Source organism: Tribolium castaneum, chromosome 7, assembly GCF_031307605.1.
Source record: "Tribolium castaneum strain GA2 chromosome 7, icTriCast1.1, whole genome shotgun sequence".
Lineage (NCBI taxonomy): Eukaryota > Metazoa > Arthropoda > Insecta > Coleoptera > Tenebrionidae > Tribolium > Tribolium castaneum.
Genome location: NC_087400.1, coordinates 16,673,231 through 16,693,155, shown reverse-complemented (window position 1 = coordinate 16,693,155; position 19,925 = coordinate 16,673,231). Strand labels below are relative to the sequence as shown.

At 34.8% G+C, this 19,925-nt stretch overlaps 2 long non-coding RNA genes and 1 other non-coding gene across 4 annotated transcripts; 1 reads left to right on the top strand and 2 right to left on the bottom strand.

The window, feature by feature from the left end:
• Nucleotides 1-9,324: 9,324 nt before the first annotated feature.
• LOC103313072 (uncharacterized) lies at nucleotides 9,325-15,622 on the bottom strand. 2 transcript variants are annotated; one of them, XR_511464.3, is made up of 3 exons: nucleotides 11,209-11,444; nucleotides 10,720-11,122; nucleotides 9,325-10,653 (listed from the first exon to the last, which is right to left on the bottom strand). It is a non-coding gene; the product is annotated as an uncharacterized LOC103313072 (long non-coding RNA). The 2 variants fall into 2 exon arrangements; XR_001575808.2 differs by adding an exon at nucleotides 14,887-15,622 and having other exon boundaries at nucleotides 9,329-11,122; nucleotides 11,209-11,629.
• On the top strand, nucleotides 11,567-12,039 carry LOC107399151 (uncharacterized). Its single transcript, XR_001575807.2, has 2 exons — nucleotides 11,567-11,707; nucleotides 11,774-12,039. It is a non-coding gene; the product is annotated as an uncharacterized LOC107399151 (long non-coding RNA).
• Nucleotides 15,623-16,643: 1,021 nt separating the features above from the next.
• On the bottom strand, nucleotides 16,644-17,661 carry LOC103313068 (uncharacterized). The gene is made up of 2 exons (XR_010334772.1): nucleotides 17,373-17,661; nucleotides 16,644-17,225 (listed from the first exon to the last, which is right to left on the bottom strand). It is a non-coding gene; the product is annotated as an uncharacterized LOC103313068 (transcript).
• Between the last annotated feature and the right edge of the window lie 2,264 nt (nucleotides 17,662-19,925).

Here is a 19,925-nt window from a genome sequence, read left to right as displayed (position 1 = left end):
ATAATGAAACTATCACAGGAGAGACACGTTTTATTGCACACACCATTACATTGTTCCCTCGAGAGGGGCTCGCAACATCGAGTGATTCGGCTACTCTCCATACTTGTATGTGAACATCGAGATACATATACTACATCTCCCCCTTTTTTATACGTTTAAAAAGAAAACAAACTAAACAAATTATTATAAAATTCGAAAATCATGATATTTCTGTGGTAGTTTAATTGTGCGTTTTGGTCTTGTCATGGGCATGGTAGGAGTTGTCATAGTTGGGCTAGTATTTCTGGTAGGACTAGTTAGGTCACGAATTGGGGAACTGGGAATTTCTGTTCGGTCTTGAATTTGAGAGTTTACCTTGGGTTTGAAAAGCTCTTCTTGTTCTTCCATGAATACTGGTGGGGCATTCATAGAAGGACTTAGGTCTTTCCTACTTCGCCGAATGAAGCTTGATTCTGTTTGAACGATGTATGACCTCGGTTTTTCATGTTTGTCTACTACTTTTCCAGGTTTCCAAATTCTGCCTGTCTTGACTAGAACACTTTGATTTTTACTTAGACTAGGTAAATCTCTTGCATTTCTGTCATAATATTTTTTTGTTTTCGTTTGTGCAAGCTCCTTATCCCTTTTAATATTTATAGGAATTTGAGGTCGTAAACACTCGGTCTTAATCGGTAGTTTTTCTCTGAGGGTCCTGTTTTGCATGGCCTGCGTGGGCGAAACCCTGGTTGTTTTAATTGGAGTATTCCGGTATGCGAGTAGTGCTGGATATATGTCTGTATTTTCTTCATACGACTTGCGAAGAATGTTTTTTGCAATTTGCACTCCCCTTTCTGCCATTTCATTGGATTGTGGATAACGTGGACTTGAAGTGCTGAGGGAAAAATCCCATTCCGTAGCGAATCTTCTAAATTCGTAACTATCGAAAGGCATGTTGTCTGATACAAGCTCTTCAGGAATTCCATATCGGGAAAAAATTTCTTTAAATTTGATGGTCAAATGTGCTGCTGTTTTTCCTTGCAAGCGAATTATTTCCAACCAGTTTGAGAAATAGTCGATTACTATAAGAAAATCCATTCCTCTAAACGTCATTATATCAGCAGCAATCTTCTTCCAAGCGCGATCTGGAACCGGGTGAGGAATTAGTGATTCCTTCTGATTTTGATGTCTATATTTTTCACAGATCCAACAACGCATGACCATATTTTCTATTTGTTTGGAAATTCCAGGCCAGTACACAGTCGATCTTGCCCGAATTTTACATTTTTCAATGCCCTGATGTCCTTCGTGTATTTGTGATAGAATGTCTTCACGAAAAGTCTGGGGAATGACTAATCTGTTTCCTTTGAAAATCAAACCGTCATCGGTAGAAAGTTCGTCTCTAATATTCCAATAAAATTTTATTGTTTCCGGCACTTGTGTCTTCCTTTTGGGCCAACCATTTTTGCAATAGTTCAGAAGTTCTAGCATTGACTTGTCCGTGTTCATTGCTTCTTTGATTTTTTCTTTCTTCTCCTTCGTCACAGCTATATGTTTCGATATACTGTGTACTACAGATTCCAAATCTTCATCATCTTTTACAGTATCCTTCAAAAAGTTTCTAGAAAGAGTATCAGCTAGATACATATGTTTTCCTTGAATGAATTCCAAATGAAAGTCATATTTCAATGTTCTTAACAACATACGTTGTAGTCTTGCTGTCGTTTGTCCTATATTCTTTCTAGTTATTGCTAGTAGTGGTTGTGATCTGTTTGCACCGTCACGTGTCTTCCGTAAATATAATAATGAAATTTTTCTAAACAGTACACTACTGCAAGCAGTTCCTTCTCAATTTGTGCGTAATTGATTTCTGTTTCCGTTAATGCTCTTGAAGCATAAGCCACTGGCTGTCCGTTCTGTAACAAACAACAACCTATCCCTTTCTTTCAAGCATCTGTTTGGATAACGATATTTTCCTTTGGGTCGAAATATTTCATGGTCGGTTGTTTACTAAGTAATTCTTTTAATTTATTGAAGACTTCTGTATGCCTATGGGTCCAATGCCACTCAACGTTTTGCTTCAGTAGCTCTCTTAATGGGGCATTAATTATTGCTACATTAGGAATAAATGACGAAAGAAAATTTATCATTCCCAAAAAACGTTTTACTTCTTCCTTGCACTTGGGCTCAGACATTTCTCGTACTGCACGTACTTTATCGTCATCTGGCTTTATACCCTTGTCCGTTATTATGTTTCCCATATATCGTACGCTTTTTATTTTAAACTGAATTTTATCCTTGTTAAATTTTATATTGTTTTCTAGAGCTGTGTTTAAGACTCTTTGTAAAATCTCATCGTGGCCCTTTTCATTATTTGCCGCGATGATGAGATCATCAAAAATAACGCTTACTCCCGATATATGGCCAAAAATACGAATGACATCTTTTTGAAAAACTTCTGGAGCCGATTTAATTCCGAATGGCATCCGTAAAAATTTGTATCTACCCACATGGGTGTTGAAACAACACAAATCTGAACTTTCCTTATCTAAAGGCACATGCCAGAATCCAGCGCTCATATCTATTACTGTAAAAATCTTCTTACCAGCTAAACGTGGAATTATATCCTGGGCTGTGGGTATCATATAGTGCTCCCTTTTTATGGCTTTGTTCAAATCCTTAGGGTCCAAGCATAGTCTCAGCTGTCCTGTTTTCTTCTCAACAATCACTAGACTGTTAACCCAATCTGTCGGATATTCCACCTTCTCAATAATTCCTTGGCGTTCCAATTCTTTCAAGGTCTCTTCTAGTTTGGGCTGGAGTGATAAAAAGGAATGCGTCTAGGAGGATGAACAACAGGAATAATGTCTTTGTCGATTTCTATGTGATGTGCTGTGTCCAATACACCTACGCCTATCATAACATTTCTATACTCATCTATTACATCATTACATCATTAACAGTACAGTACTTTTTGTTAATTTGGTCAATTCTTTTAATCAAATTTAATGAGATACAGCCTGCTAACCCTAAAATAGGTTGAGATTTTACATCTGCAACAACAAACTCAAGACGCTTTACATTGTCTTTATATTTACACTCTAGTGTAACTTTTCCAGTCGTATTTAGTTTCATATTGCCAAATGTTAACAAAGTTCCCTTATATGGAGACATACAATTTAATTGAATTGACAATTTATCTAAAATGTACATTGGCAAAATATTTACCTCCGCTCCTGAGTCAAGTTTAAATTTCACTGCGACATTATTTATCGATAAATACTCATACCAGGCTTTAGAATTTTCTCCCGACACTTCGGAGACGAAAAAACTTTCAGAACTTCCTTCTTCTGTTACTTCTTTAATTTTTCTTCTATCTGGAATTGGTCCGCTTCGTCTGTTTTCAGTTTCCACTTGATTTTTCTTCTTGCACACCGTCGAGAAATAATTTCTACCCTTGCAATGTAGACAGGTTTTTCCAAATGCGGGGCATTTCCTTGCTTCGTGTCGTCTTCCACACTTGTGACAGTTCTCCGTTTTCTTCGTAACTTGCTCTTTCTTTACAGCTTCTACTCTTGCTCCATTGTGAAACAACTGGGCTTGTCGTTCACTCTGATCGGCGGCACGACAGTACTGGATGCAATCAGCCAACAATAAATTTGGTTCTCGTAGCAATCTCTTCTGTAAAGCTTTATCTCGGATTCCGTACACTATGCGATCTCGGATTAATCCTTCCTTCAATGTACCAAACTCACAGGTGTGGCTGTCTTGTTTTGTAGTTCCGTTACGAATGAATCAAATGTCTCTCCTTCTCTTTGGACAATGCTGTTAAAGTTGAACCTCTCGATCGTGATATTCTTCAAAGGCTGGCAGTAATCCTTGAATTTGTTGACTACTGCTCTGAAGTTTCCCCTTTCTTCGGCTGTGGCCCATACGAAATTATTCATCTACTCTTGAGCATCTTCGCCAATGAGGTTAAGTAGCAGCGCTATTTTCCTTTTCTCCGTGGCCTCGTCTAATCCCGATGCGCTCAGAAATGTTTCAAATGTATTGTACCATTTGGTCCAGTTGACGTTGGGAACTCCTTTTATTTTTAGCGTCGGTGGTTTGTTAACTCCTTCCATCTTCCTTGGTTCACGTGTTTTTGTAACACCCTAACCTTGATTTTTCAAATCTTCGAACATCCGAGTTGTGTGGCACTATTCTGCGTTTGTGACACTTTCAATTAGATTTGTTTCACACCTGACACCATGTTGTGTTCTTAATTTTGGGTTTATCAATTGATAATGAAACTATCACAGGAGAGACACGTTTTATTGCACACACCATTACATTGTTCCCTCGAGAGGGGCTCGCAACATCGAGTGATTCGGCTACTCTCCATACTTGTATGTGAACATCGAGATACATATACTACAACTTGGACCGGTCTAGTGTACTATTATTACAAAAATGATCGGAGTTTATTGTAATTTAGGGTGTAGTGACAGGCGTTTTGGGAAGGTTAGGAGACCATTGCTCAAAGGGGTTTTATCGTGTGGAAGATGAGGTATGATTTAGGGTGTCACAACTCCTTTAATTTCCAATATAAAAATGTCAACTGAACGCAATGCTAGTTGCACTTGAGTTTTCAAAAGTGTTAGAATCACCGCCTCCTTAATGAAACGTATGAATATCCCGCCTGGGCATTTCGTAAAAAATGCATTGAAACAGTGATTCCTTAATTAAGCGCGTTGCTATGTGTAGTTCGTCAGCTTCTGTCAGGGTTAGTCAAACGGCATAGGAGAAACGGTTTATTAAATCATACTATCAACATGCGGCGCCACGTGCGTTATTTATGCAGATTTCTGTAAATTTGGGGTAAACGGGGTAAGTAGAAACTACTAGTACCATCTTTTGGTTGTGTGATTCGTTTTAAAAATTTAAAAATAACATTCGAAATATACAGGAGCCTTTGGCGCGAAATTTCAAATTTCAGATCTATCATTAAAATCAACATTTTGCGAACGTTTTTTCTACCATAACTGTTACCGTTTCGAGTTCTAATTGTTATTCCTTTATATATTTTGTTCGTGGTTTGCTCTTTTTATTTGTTTCGTTTCGTTTTCGTTTGTTAGTGTTGAGTTAATTAGTGTTAGTGTTTGACTGAAAAATTTTCAATTTTTGAAAGCTCGATTTTGGTAAGTTGGAATAATATTGGTAATAAAAATACAATATCATATACATCTACAGCTGTATAATGGATTGGAAAAAGAGTAGGGTTTATTGCAGCGTTTTAGGTTGTGGGAAAAATGAAATACCCATTTTTCATTTTCCCAATCCGAGGTTTCATCTACACCAATTCTTTCAATGGCTTCAGGCAGCAGCAAACCCAAAATACCAAAGTATTATTCACGACGAAATTTATCGCCGAGGATTTATTTGTTGGCTGCATTTTGATGAAAATCAATTTGTACCTGGGACAAGCTTGTAAGGACAGCTGTACCTACTTTAAATTTACCGAACGGTAGTAATTAGGTAATTTAAGAAAAAACGGTTAAAAAATTTGGCAATATTATAGTGAGATCTGCTAAAACTTTTGTCTCTACAGAAATTAATTTGTGTATTAATCCTGATAATCATGAAACTCAATTAATAGAAAATATAGATTTTTCAAAATTTCCAATTATTGATCAACCGCTTAATAACAGCCCGCGAAAACGGTTGTCACCATCAGAAGGTAAGTGACACGACTACTGAGTTGTACCTATATATTTTTACTTAACACCATTGCAGGTCTCAAATGAATACTGATGAAATAACTGAAGTTTATACTCAAGGTATATTTGCATTAAGTTTTTAACAATTTTAGTATTTAGATCATTTTGGTAATTAAATAACTTGAATTACAATAAAATATTTTGTAGATGGTGATGGAGCTGATGCTCGAAATAATATTCCTAATGACAATACAAGTCGTAAGTGTGTTATATTATCACGTTGTTTATATTAACAAAGTAATGTTTTATAGCTGTTCAGTGTTCATTTAATAATACGTCAAAAAAAAGAAAAATGATAGATTCTCCGGGCCATAGTAAGAAAACAATGGAACCTAATAGAGGTATTAATTTAAAAAGATAATTTAGGCGGATCTATTTTCTTATTTTTTAGTGTCGCTTCTAAAACGTATGGGGCTCAATAGGAAAAAAATCGTAAATGAAACGGAAAAAAAATTATTTAGGGAAGCAAAAAGATTCCAGGCAAAGGTGTCAAGACTCTTGCGACAAAAAAATTGTATAAAACATAGTGTCAAAGTTGCTCAGAATATTAGTAAGTCTCAAAAGTTAAAACAATTATTTGAGGGTATGACGCCGGTGCAGCAAAGATTTATTGAGAGCTAAATAAGAAATCAAAACTGTAAACCGAATGGTCGAAAATTTACTTTCGAAGAAAAGGCTGATTTTATTGCTCTTTGGAAGAGTGGCCCAAAGACTTATAGATTATTACGGAAAATGCATATTTGTCCTTCCGTTGGTACCCTGAAGGCAACCCTACGAAGAGTTCCTATCCAGCCAGGCATCTGCAAACCTATTTTCCAAGTCCTCAAAAGACAAATAGCCCAAATGAAAAATAAACGTAATTCATTCTGTACTATCGTCTTCGATGAAATTTCGTTTCAGCCTCATTTGGACTATTTGTGTGATGAGGTCAGAATAATTGGGTTTGAAGATGATGGTTGGAGGCAGACGAAAGATATAGCGGACCATGTTTGTGTTTTTATGCTTAGGGGAATTTACAAAAGGTGGAAGCAACCAGTTGCTTTTGCTTTTTGTAAATCTTCTATAAAGGCAGAAAACATTGTCCGTTTATATAAAGAGGTTGTAAAAGAAGCTACTGAAGCTGGTCTTAACGTTATTGCATCGATTTGTGACCAAGGGACTAACAATGTTAAGGCCATAAACTTACTCCTTGATTACACAAGGCGAGAAGCTTCTTTAAAAGATGAGGAGGTATTAAATGGTGTGATCAAAATTGATAATCAAACGATTATTCCATTGTTTGATCCTCCTCATCTTTTAAAGAGTTTACGCAATAACTTGTTAACCAAGGAGTTGCAATTTACACAAGATGGCAAAACAATGTTAGTCAAGTGGTCACATATAATTGATGCATATCGTTTAGATCAGCATGGACACTGGCGTTGCCAATCGAAACTAACAATTCATCACGTTATTCCCCATCGAACACGTAAGATGAAGGTTTCATTGGCAGCGCAGGTGTTCAGTCATTCAGTATCTTCTTTTATGATTTTAGCGGCCGGTGCAAACCCGGAACTCTTTGGGGGAAGATCCTTGCCAGAAGAAGCACGTGACACTGCCAAATTTCTTAAATTTATAGATAATATTTTTGATAGTGTTAATGGGGGAATTGGACATGTTTCTGGGAAACATTTGCGAGGGCTTGTGACTGAAAAATCTTCTCATTATAGAATTTGGTTACAAGGTAAGCGAATGTTTTCGGAGATGGAGTTTGTCAAGTCTAAGCCTGGAGATCAGAAAAGGCCTCCAGTTTTAGATGGCTGGTGTCGTACTTGGATGGCTTCATTTTGATCAAAGATACACTCCGAAAGCTTGGGTATAAGACCTTTCCAGCCAGGGCTTTTAACCAAGACCCTTTGGAAAACTTATTTGGTCAAATTAGGCAATATGGAGTACGATATACAAACCCAACTTCTAAAGCATTCCTTAGTTTCTACAAATCTTTATTAATAAGAAATTTTTCGTCATACCACTCAGGAGGATCTAATTGTGAAGAAGATGGTGATTCCTTCTTGGTCACAATTAGAGATTTTCTTTCTCAGACACATGTACCCCCACAGTGTCGCAGGCTTCTTTGGCAATCACCACCAGTTTTAGATGAATTTGATTGGAACTTCTCCGATACTAATGCTTTAAGTTATGTAGGTGGATTCATGATTAAGCACCTTTCTCCCGAAAGAAATAATTGTGAAATCTGCCTGCAGAATTTAAATCATTACGGAGAACCAGATCCAATTCATCATAAACTGGTGGCACTGAGGGAATATGATAATAATAAACGCTTGAAGTATATAAATATTAAAGTGATTACTGTATTGTTACAAATATATAATCACTTTAATATTTTAGTACCTTCAGCTGTTTATTATGATCAAATTTCTCAGAGGATCATCAGCCATATACGTAGAACCATTGATTTCGACTTCCAGGAGTGCCCTCGTCCGAGGATTTAAAAACTAAGCTTTTTCATATATTTTTAAAAATCTACATTTTTTGATTTATGAAAAAGCTTAGTAACATAGTTTTTGGAAAAGAAGCACTTCCTGAAAATCCAAATGAACTGGAAAGACATCTACATCAATTATATTTACGGTTTCAAAAAAAAATAAATTTATTTGTGACATTTAATATTATATTAAATTATTAACATTTATATCTCGTATCATATCAATCGTCACTTCAGTCTCGTTTCACGATGATTTTTGTATGAAATTGTAGTAACAGTTGTTACAGTTTCTTCTGTTACACAGGAATCAAATTCCCTAAATATAAAAATAATAAAATTTATTTTCAGCAATTATTTTTTTATTATTTTGTTAATATTATTTATTTGAAAACTAATATAATTGATGAAGCTTCTAAATACATAAAATGGTTACAGTAATTTAAGGCCTTTGGTAGAAAAGGCAGATTAAAATTTAATTCAGAATTAATCTAATTTCATTTAAGATATCATTTACTTTGCATTTCCAAACATCATATTAATGGCAAATTTAATTATAAATTAAATAGTGTTTTTCATAGTTCTATTTAGCTATCTATAAATGCTATCGTAGTAGGTATTAAAAGTTTGCCACTTCTTTCAAGAAAAAACGACCAATATTAGTATATGAAAAAATTGGTCTTACTGATTGCTTAGGTAGATAAAAAGAGGTGCTTTTCAGAAATTTCATAAAAATTAAATAATTGAATGCGGCAAATTAAAATTCCAGAACCACCTGAGATCCTATACTCTTTTATAAACAGACTGTACATTTTGACAACAGGTAATTATAATAACCATTTTATGTATGTATGATTCTATGTGTATCAGGGATATTCTTCATTTTTCAAATAATTAATAAATAAACTCCATTGTTTTTATTAAAAAGGAATGAGTGCTTCAAGGTCTCAAGATAAAAAAAATTTATAATATTTTTTGCCTTTTGGTACTCTTAATTTTGAAAGTGAATCTCAAAAAACACCAGTATGAATGATAATGAAGATAATTTTGCTTTCGTTAATATGTCTATGAAAAAATAAAAATGAACACGAATTCCAAGAAAGCTGTTTTGTCTCTGTTACTATCGGGTCTATAAAGTATTAATGGTTGAAAATATAATACATATAATACCTATATAAAATAATTACATAATATAATATAATATAATATAAAAAAATTATATTTAATATAATATTAATATAAAATAATATAAAATAATATAATATAATATAATGTTAATGTTAATATTTGCGTGTTATTATTGGATTTGTGTACCCCTTTCGTAGTTAGGACGACGCAAAGATGTAATTGCGGCGTCCCAAATCTTTTGGGTTTTGTGGTTGTTTGGACCAGCAGGCACTTGCGTAATGACCAATTTTGTTACAATGATAACATCTCGGTCTTCCGTTCGCGGTTCGGGTGACGGGGACAAAATTTTGCAGTTCATTCTTTTGATAATTTACTTTGGAGTACGAATTGTTGTAACTCCCAAATTTATTTTTTGGTGTAGAAAGCGGACAGTTATTTCTTGTTTGGAAATTATTCGTATTGTAATTATTTAGAGGCCTCTTGTTATCATTGTACCGATTATAATTTTGAAACGAATTTTGAAAATGACTTTGGACATTTGTGTTTGGGATAATGACCTCCCAATTAATTCAAACCTTGTTCCTTTCCTATCCCGGTGGAAACTTGCCATCCTCTCCGTGGTCCCACCAGGTATTTCCATATTTAATTGAAATAACAAAATTGGCAACTATTTACACTTGATAACATTTAAACTTGATTTACACTTGATAACCACTTTAAAATTGGTCTGTTCAAACTAAAAAATGTTTTTCTTTTTTAAATACTTATATCTTTAAACGTGGTTCAAACAGTTATAGTTAAAATAAACAAAAAATTTAGAAGTAACTTGAACTACAAAATTTTTGGTTAAAAAAGTTCATTTTATTTTTTTTTTCTTAATGGCCAACTCTTCCTCTCTAATCTCTAGCTCTCTTTTCTTTAAATTTTCTAGCATATTAATTTCCTTCCTAGATTCTCGTATTTCCGCCACCAGCTGCCCCAGAAGTACATTTTTTTCTGCTTGCAACGCAGAAGTTTTTTTATTTCATCTAGTGCAGATTTCTTTGAATTTTTTTTTGCACTTGGAGGGCTGGAGTCTGCGCAGGCAGTGGTGGCGGCGGGGTTAGATGTCGTGGCGGCGGGGTAAGATGCCGTGGCGGCGGAGTAATATGTAGTGGAGACGGGGTTAGAGGATGTTGCGGCGGGGAAAGAGTACGTGGCGGCGGCGTAACAGGACGTGACGGAATTGGATCATGGGACTCTGTAATTTGAGTGAATACGGATTATTACATGTAAACAAAATTGTAAGTTGTGAAAAGCTATATTTGTCTGAAAATGAAAAATGCATTAATAAATATGTCAAACTATAGCGTTTTTCTTGTTCGTATACTTTACCTTACTTTACAGAAAGTAAAGGTGTCGATACCTCCGCGTATTCCCTCAACGCTTTCCTTTCCCACAAACGCAAGCATTTTTTCCTCAAATGTATTGAGGGGAGGCGCATCATTTTCGCCCCCACCCGTTTTTCTCGATTCCCTAAGTAGGGTATTAGCCCTCGATTTGGTACTTGACTTGAGGTGTTTAAATTTTTTTTAATTCTCCCACAGACCGGACGTAGGTGGCCACCGAATTTACATGGGACAGGACCTGATCCCAGGCCCTGTCGCGATGGTACTGCGTTAATGATGGCCCTTTCAATGGGCCAAACAAAATATTTCGGCGGTTTTCCACTTCCCCTATTAAAATTTTGACCTCTGTGGAAGTGAAATTTTTCGCCCGCCGGCCTTTTCTAATCGTTCTGAAAGTAATCACACAAATAATTTGAATTTTGTTTATCATTAATTGAATAGTAGTTAATACATTTTTTATTATAACAATACTTACGCTTGATTTTCCGTGTCAGTTTGGAATTTGAACGAAGAAACGCAAATCACAAATTAAAAATTTGATGTTTCGAAAGTGATCCGCACAAAATTTTGATCACAGCACCAGTTTGCTACCACGTTGCGACATAGCAGTTTTTGGACTTGAAACTGGTCTTATCTCGCGGTCGCAGAGTGGGCGCTAATCACCCGCGCAACGTTGCGCTGCGACCATAATTTGCACCGGTCGTATCTCACAACTTGAAATTGGCACGTAAGGGTATCCTTGAACATTAATTTACATGTGCACTTCGACAACACCATCAAGTGTGACGAATGTGTGTCAACCTGACATTGACAATAAATTATAGTCGTCGCATCGTTGTTATCGGTGTTATTCGCAAGTATTTTCCATTCGTTTATTGTGTTGTGGGCCAGACGCTCTATAAATGAAATAAAAATGGAAATTACTTAACCTCACATATTGTGTGTATACCACAGATATAATTTACTAACTCGTGGTGCGTATAAAGAGTCAATAAAGCCTAATTTTGTTAATAAGCATTCACACAAGAGTGATCTTATAGTTTCTAGATGGTCAAAATTACAAGTTCGATGTTCATACTTTTGCTTCTGGTAGTGAGATATGGACCTACATATTCAGTTTCAGCTTTCAGATCTTTTACTTCTCACCTGCAGAATACATAAAAATGATTACAGATTCCAACAATTAACAAGAGTTACATCTTGGTTTCGGGCAATCCACACGTTATTTCATTACGAAATTTCTTGTCCATACTCTTTATGTTATATTATGTTTGTATTAAATGTAATTAAATAAGATACTTTCGTATAGCCTATTTTACTCCCACTTTAGATACTGTTCTTTACAAAGTCCATCTTCTAAGGGCACCAAAAAAAAAAGGTCGAGCCGTTGAAAAACTTGTTAATTTTATATTGGCGTAATAAACAAGACATCTAGGAGACAATTTCCAATACGTTGCACACAATTTTAATTGTATTTAAATGTATTTAAAGAAAACGACACCTTCACCACCAACGAACAACCCAAAATTTAAACACTATTACCTCAAAAAATATTTGATAGTTTGTCACCGCTATGATCCTGCTATGTAAACGTAGTGACAGAAATGCATAGATTATAGATATTTATAGTGGCTGTAGATTGGCGACTCTGCCGTCCCCACTACAAATTGTACATTCTAGTTACTGGTAATGTCACGTAAGCGCTAGTTGGATCGCTTGGAGGGAAATTCAAACCCATCCGGTATTAGACAATTCTAATATCAAATATATTTGATGAACAAAAGCACAGTTTTACACCCGACACACGAAACTTTGAGTTTAACATGTCGTATTTCAACCTGAGGATTTCCACAAGGTGATCAGCCTCAGTTTGAAAAGGATCTTGTAAAACTTGAAGTTTGGTGTGTCGGTTGTAAAAATGTGCTTTTGTTTATCCACGTGCGTGACGTATGTGTTCAACAGACACAAATTTTGCTCCTGAAGATACAATGAAGTATCGAAGGGTTGCGACAAATTTAATAGTTTCATTGATTCTGTGTCTCATCACCAGAGACACACCATTTTGACAGTACTCAAGTGTGAACCGTTGGAGACACATGCGCAAACAACAAATTTTTTAAATGATTGAGACAGTAATATATTTTATTTTTCTTGATTGCTTGTCAGCGCTTTGGTGATGTTACCACTAACTAACATCCCTACTCCCGGCTTTTTTTAAAGAATGAACACCCCCTGCAGAAATGTCAGATGACGCACACGCAAATGGAGCTGACCGCTACCATAATACTTAAATTTATATGTCTCAGTTTGGTTCATCCATCTTTCAACGCTCGCTAACTTATAATGGTGTTAAAGTTTTTAACTCCACTGTACTCTTTAGTTCAATGAGTTCAATGTTTCGGTGAATAAATTTCGTACACAAAAATTTCTTGTTCTCGCATGGTTAACTATGGTTTTCATCATTGCATGCTACGTTTCCATTTCCACATTTACTCTTTTGCTTCTTCCTTAGTTTTAAGTTTTCTATTTGTGCCTTTCTGAAGTTATTTATATTACTTGTTTTATTTTTTTATTGTTTAATATTTTTTATATATTTTTATATTACTTTTTTGGGAGTTGATGTGAATAGTCTTCGACTAGACTTTGCCCCTGCAGAGTTTGTTTAATCACAATTAAACATTAAAATAATCCTAATTTTTTTTTAAACTTTAAACCGAACACATTTGCCAATATCCTGGTCAGCGATATTGCCAATTGCAAGTTGTGGTCAACGGCTTCTGGCGGGATTACAAATTTCCGTTCCAAATTCTGATGTGGAAACATTATGGACAAAAGAAGCAATTAATTGGACTTTGCAGTCATTGAGTTTCGAAGCAACGACTGTTAAAGTGCTGAGTAGCTGTCCAAAATCCACATTCATTTCAACATTTGTATAACAAAAATGCAATGTAATTAATGAAGGAGAGAACCAAACTCGAAGTCGCCCCCCAAGAAATTTATTTATAAAATAAGGACAATTGTTTCGGGGTAACTACCCCATCATCAGCCAAATAACACAGATATTTTCCATAAACAAATAGAAGAACTTTATTTGTCCATGGATTACATGGATTTGTTAATGACGTTACAAGCGTGCTGTCATGGCGGCGAAATTGAAGCAAATGGCCCGTTGTTTAATTATAATTGTATAGGACTGTTTGATAATAAATTTTTCAAATTTTACAATTCTTTCTGATGTATTTCTAGCCATTGAAATCTTACATTTTATTTTAATAACTGTCTCAAATTGTATGCTTTTTCTGCTAAATTTGGCATGAACCTTGAGACATATGTTATCATGCCTAAAAATTTCCTTACTTTGTCTTTATTGTCAGGAGGTAAAATTTTTGTGATAGCTTCGATTTTATCGTTATCAGATTTGATTCCGTTTTTGTTGAAAATATGCCCTACATACCGTATTTCGTCCTTAAAAATTTTACACTTATTTTTTTTAAATCGCACCCCTTTTTGATGCGCTGTCTCTAAAATCTGTTTTAAAATTTCGTTGTGTTCTTTCACGTTTTTAGCGAAAATTAAGATGTCATCAATATAAACTTTTACTCCTTTAATATGCCCAAAAATTTCGGTAAAAACTCTATGAAAAATTTCTGGCGCTACGCTGATACCAAAAGGTAGGTCGTAATATTTCACAACCATTCAATCCTAAAATAGGAGCCGTATCATTATTTGTTTTAATAATCTCAAAATTTAATGAGTATAGTATGTCATTAAATTCCACTGTCAGGGTGCAAGATCCCAAAACGTCCAATAAGGTACCCCCATAAACTGTTACATGACCATGGGTCTTATTTAGTTTGATCTTTATACCTAATTGCTCAAAAATATTTTTCGGTATCACATTAATGTCTGATCCTGTATCTACTTTAAATTTATTAACATCTTTATTACAATCAACAAATTTTAAAATTTCAAACTAAGTTTTCGAGCCGTTACTATTAATGCTATTTAGTACAAACGATTGACTTGCATCCTGCTTATTGTTATCACTAACAATAGCATGTGTGTTGACACTTTTTGAGAAACACATATTTTTAAAATGACCTTTCCGCGAACAGTTGAAACAAATTTTATCATAAGCTGGACACACACTTACGTCATATTTCTTGAAACCACAACGACTGCAACTATTTCCTCGAACCCCATTGTTGTTTCTTCCATACAGGCCAGATGTGTTTTTTTCCTCCTTTGTTTTAACGTCTGTCGTCCTTCAAGAATTCTGTGAATAGTACGAATGTTGATATGCAGGTGTCGAACTGGTGGCCGTACATTTCTTGTTCCCACGATTCCAATTGCTGACACCGCTGCCGTCTCTCCACTGTTTATGTCCACGTGCTTCAAAATCTGAAGTTGACTTCTTGTTGATAGCGGCCACATCCCCAATTTGATTTTTATGTAGCAATTCCGATATATTTGAATTTGTCAGCTCTGCTGCTTGACAAATGTCGATTGCTTTCTTCAGAGTTAAATCACTTTCCCTGAGAAGTCTGTCCTTTACTCTTTTATCATTAACTGCGCAAACAATTCGGTCTCGAATCAGTTTATCCTTTAGGTTTCCAAAATTACAATTGGCAGCGATTTTCCGCAATTCACTCAAAAACATATCGAATGTTTCCCTACTAAGCTGCATTCTTGAATTAAACTTATGTCTTTCTACACTCACATTGGTCTTCGGAATAAAATACTCATAATTACGTCTGTTATTTCTAATGTTTCCAGTAACTCGACGGTTTCCTTCCCCATACAATGTAACCATACGGCTGCTTGCACCGATTTGTCTCGAACACTACATCCCGAGGCATTTAAATATACCATCATTGACTTTTTGAATTTCTTCCAGTTGGTGCCCAAGTCACCCTGTAGGCACATGCCCTTTGGCTGTTTTAAGAATTCCATTTTACAAATATAATTTTCTTTTAGTTACCACTTTTGGAAACACACTTCAAATTTACCACTTTTTCTTTAAGACTGCGCCATGTTATATTAATAAAACTACTTGCATGTTGGTTACATAGTTTATTGTCTACAAGCGTGGTTCGTGTTCGGATGCGGACTGCTGACTGCTGCTTGCTGCAGGGTCCCTACCATTTCATACTCAATAGACAACCAAAACATTAACTTCTATAACAGCAACTAAAGCAATTCACTTGGAAGCTGTGAGTGACATGACAACCGAGGCCTTTTTGGCAGCATTCAGGCGTTTCATCGCCAGACGTGGTCACTGTACAGACTTATACAGTGACAATGGCACAAATTTTGTAGGAGCAAACAACATTCTACAAAATGAAATTTTGAATATCACTCAGGACCAAAACTTGCAAAACAAAGTTGTTTCCAAAGGGATAAAATGGCATTTTATTCCCCCCGCAGCCCCTCATTTCGGAGGATTATGGGAAGCCGGTGTGAAATCAATGAAGTTTCACTTGAAGAGAACCATCGTTGAATCAACCCTGACCTTCGAAGAAATGACCACGCTTTTATGTCAGATAGAAGCTTGTTTAAATTCCCGACCACTCTGTGCACTGACCAAACTACTAGTAGGGCCCCTTCAGCACACAACCATTTTTTAAGGAAAATTCCCGGATTTTCAAGGGTAAACAGAAAAGCAGAAGAAATTGTGAAAACACCCCCGTTTTTAAGGTTTATTTTAAAATTAACATTTTCAAAGATTTTACGTTTTTCTGTTGGGCTACTGTAACACACATTGGAATACGATTCCGGCCAAACAAATTCAAGTATTTAAAATTAAAAATCAAATATTGTCACAGATTGAACAAATGAATTATATTAGAATTAACTAAAATTGCAGTTATCAAAAAGGATTTGTGTTCTTGACATAAATAAACCTATGAATAATTTATTTATTATTTTATTGATGATACACCTTTATTAATAGAAAAATATAAGAGTTAGCTGAATAAGTTGCCATGAAAATAATAAAAATATGAAAAACTTGAGTGATTTGCTTTTTAACAAACTTAAATTTCACCCGGTAACGTGAGCATAGTTTCGTCTGTGGTTGAAACTGATGTTTGGGACCCCTCTGGCGAAGTAGACCCATTGGATTCTTCACTCGAGCTTGAGGATGATGAATCATTTTCAGCTAGATCTCCGAGCGTTCTCTTAAAGGCGTCTAAACTAGCAGCACTTCTGAATCTTATTCTTATAAACAGAGCAACGCTCATCACTATTTCAACAGTTGTGTCATCAATTCTATCAATCTCCTGAACCGGCGGGCGACAATTCTGTATGAGATCAACGGTTATTCGCTTGTGGGAAGCCGTCACCATCATTTCGGTCTCTCCACCATTATTGAAAGACACAAAGGCCAATTGTTGAAACATTGCTCTTTTCCTTCTCTTTAACTGTAGAACTTTTAATTCGTCAATCAATCGACTATCAACACCATATCGTTTTTCTTGTACCATTGTTTTTCTGTAACAGATAAAGAAATGCATAAAAAGTTGTGTACCTAGCGTATTCAGCCACATAAAATAGGAAAGCCTCTTTCATGAGTTTTGAATTAATGAACCACAGAAGGAACCATCGAAATACACAAAAATTAATAACAATTCTCCTTACCTTATTTTGTGTTCTTCAATAAACGCAAGAAAAGTCACCGAAGAAAAGATGAAAGTGATTTGTTGTTGATAATATTTTGACGTAGTGATTTTGACATTTGACTTTGCCGGTTGCCCCATCTTTCGGTGTACTAGTGCAACATATAATGACAATTGACTTTCCGAAGTAGGCAACTCAGTTAACGTTTCTGCATACAATTTATCTATTTTTGAAAATTCAAAATTGTATTTCTAATAAATAAATCAGACCTTTAGATGCAGATTTTTCAACATCCGCGGTTGCAGATGCGGATTTTAAGAATTTTTTGGCGTAGAGGTGCAGAAATAAAATAGTAAGATAATAATAGGTGGTGGTGATATTTTTTGACCTTGTTTTCAAAGGTATGTTTAAGAAAAGCAAAACTATATGGGCTTGTTCGGCACACACCATTTTTTATCAGATCTACCCCGTTTTTCAAGGTACCTTTGTTAAAAGTTAAAATTCGCTTTTTGCCCTGTTTTTCTATTGTGCCCCTATAGTACACAGCCACTTTTAAGGTAAAACACCCCGATTTTCAAGGTAGTTAAAAAAGTAAAAATATTAAGCAAATTAGCCCCGGTGTTCAAGGTAATCTAAAAAAACTAATAAGGCCCCATAGCACACAGCTATTTTTTAAGTAAAACACCCCTGATTTTCAAGGCAAACAGAAAAGCAGAAAAATCATGAGCCACTTGAGCACACTGCTACTTTTTTAAGGAAATCACCCTGTTTTTCAACATGTCTTTTATATTTTAAAATCGCTGTGCACACAGCTACTTTTTAAAGAAAAACACCCCGATTTTCAAGGATAAACTGAAAAGCGTTACCCTTCAGGACACAACTACTTTCAACAAATTTTAAGAATTCATACATATGTTTATGTGCTACTTCTGGTCTGGGGCTAATTTTGAGAGTATAATATCATTAATTTTTAGATGTAGTTCAAGTTCTTCGTTTTCTGTTAGATCAATTTTAGTTTCTTTGCCGTTTACTTGACAACAAAGATAAGGTTTACCGTTCTCTTTTAAAATTAAAGTTATTTTGTTATCCATTTATATTGAAAATTATTTAAGTTTATTTAGTAAAATCATAATTTTATCTATAATACTACATTTAATTCCAAAAATAGATAAATCAAATTTATACGATTTTGTCGTTTGCAAAAATTCATGATACTCGTAGTAATTATTGTCTTTAAAGAAATAAATTTGTCCATTAATATATCTAAAAGCTTTGTCAACATTAGAAGGAATACTAGAAAACAATTCAACTATCATTCCATGTTTCTTAGGTCTAAACAGGCATTCATCAAATTCTATAAACATTGTGTTGTCATAAAATATATATGTTTGACCAGAATAAGTACTAAATATTGCATTAATTTTCTTTCCACTAGGAACACCCAAACTTGTGATAGATCTTCCATTAAAACCATTTTTAACAACGAAACTAGGAAAATCAATAATATAATATAAGTTGTTTGTTGTTAACAAAATAGTTCCATCTGGTCTCTGATAAATTTGTGATATTTCTTGAAAATTATCTGGTAAAAAAGTTAAATAATCTGTAATTAATTTTGGTTTATTATCATAGCTCATGTCTTTTAAATTAACAATCCAGACATATTTCTTGTAGAAAATATATAATTTATGATTTGCTATTAAAAATGTGTTAATAGTTTCACTTAAGCTGCATAAATCAGGTAATGAATCAGTCTTTCTAGGAGTCAAAGTAATAGGTTTTTTAGTTGTGGTAGATGTAGTAGTTGTGGTAGTTGTAGTTGGTATTGATTCATATTTTGACCGTTCAGGTATTCCATATAAATATTGAATTGCCCAAACATCATCTTGCGTTAATTTATCACCAACTCCTTTATAATAAGCATACATAATTGCTTTATCATTGGCAGAATGTTCAATACCTAAAGTATGTCCAATCTCATGCAATAATACCGTATAAAAATTTGTTTGTCCGTCAGGGGTATTACCTAGTTCTCCAAAATACCAGTTTTCTGATTTATCAAAATGAATTCCTAGACATTCATCGTTATTTGGAAAGAATCCATGTGCTAAAATATTACCTTTCCCATCGAAACTGTTAGAACATACTCCTTTTTGACACCGGGAATTATGATTATGTTGAAACGGCATATTAGCAAATGAAATAAGTATATCTGGTTTATTACTATTAAACTCAAATTTTAATTTTGAAACCGATTCCCATTGATCAAATGCTTTTTGTGCTAATTCTTTCATTTCGTTTGTTGCCAACGAAAAATACCATTTAAGATTTGTTTTAGACCATTTGTTAGTGTGAACTCTATAAGCAGTTGGATTATCTCTAACACCACATCTAGGAGTATTAATCAAAGCAAGTGTTTCTTGATTTAATGTTCCATCAGCAGGTAAATTATAGAATTCTTGAAACTTTATTAATGCCTCATTGGTATGCGAAGCACTAGTCAAAGACGTTTCAGCTATTAATGGTCCATTACTATCTAGTCGCAGACCTGAGTCTGCTTCAGCTGACGCTAAA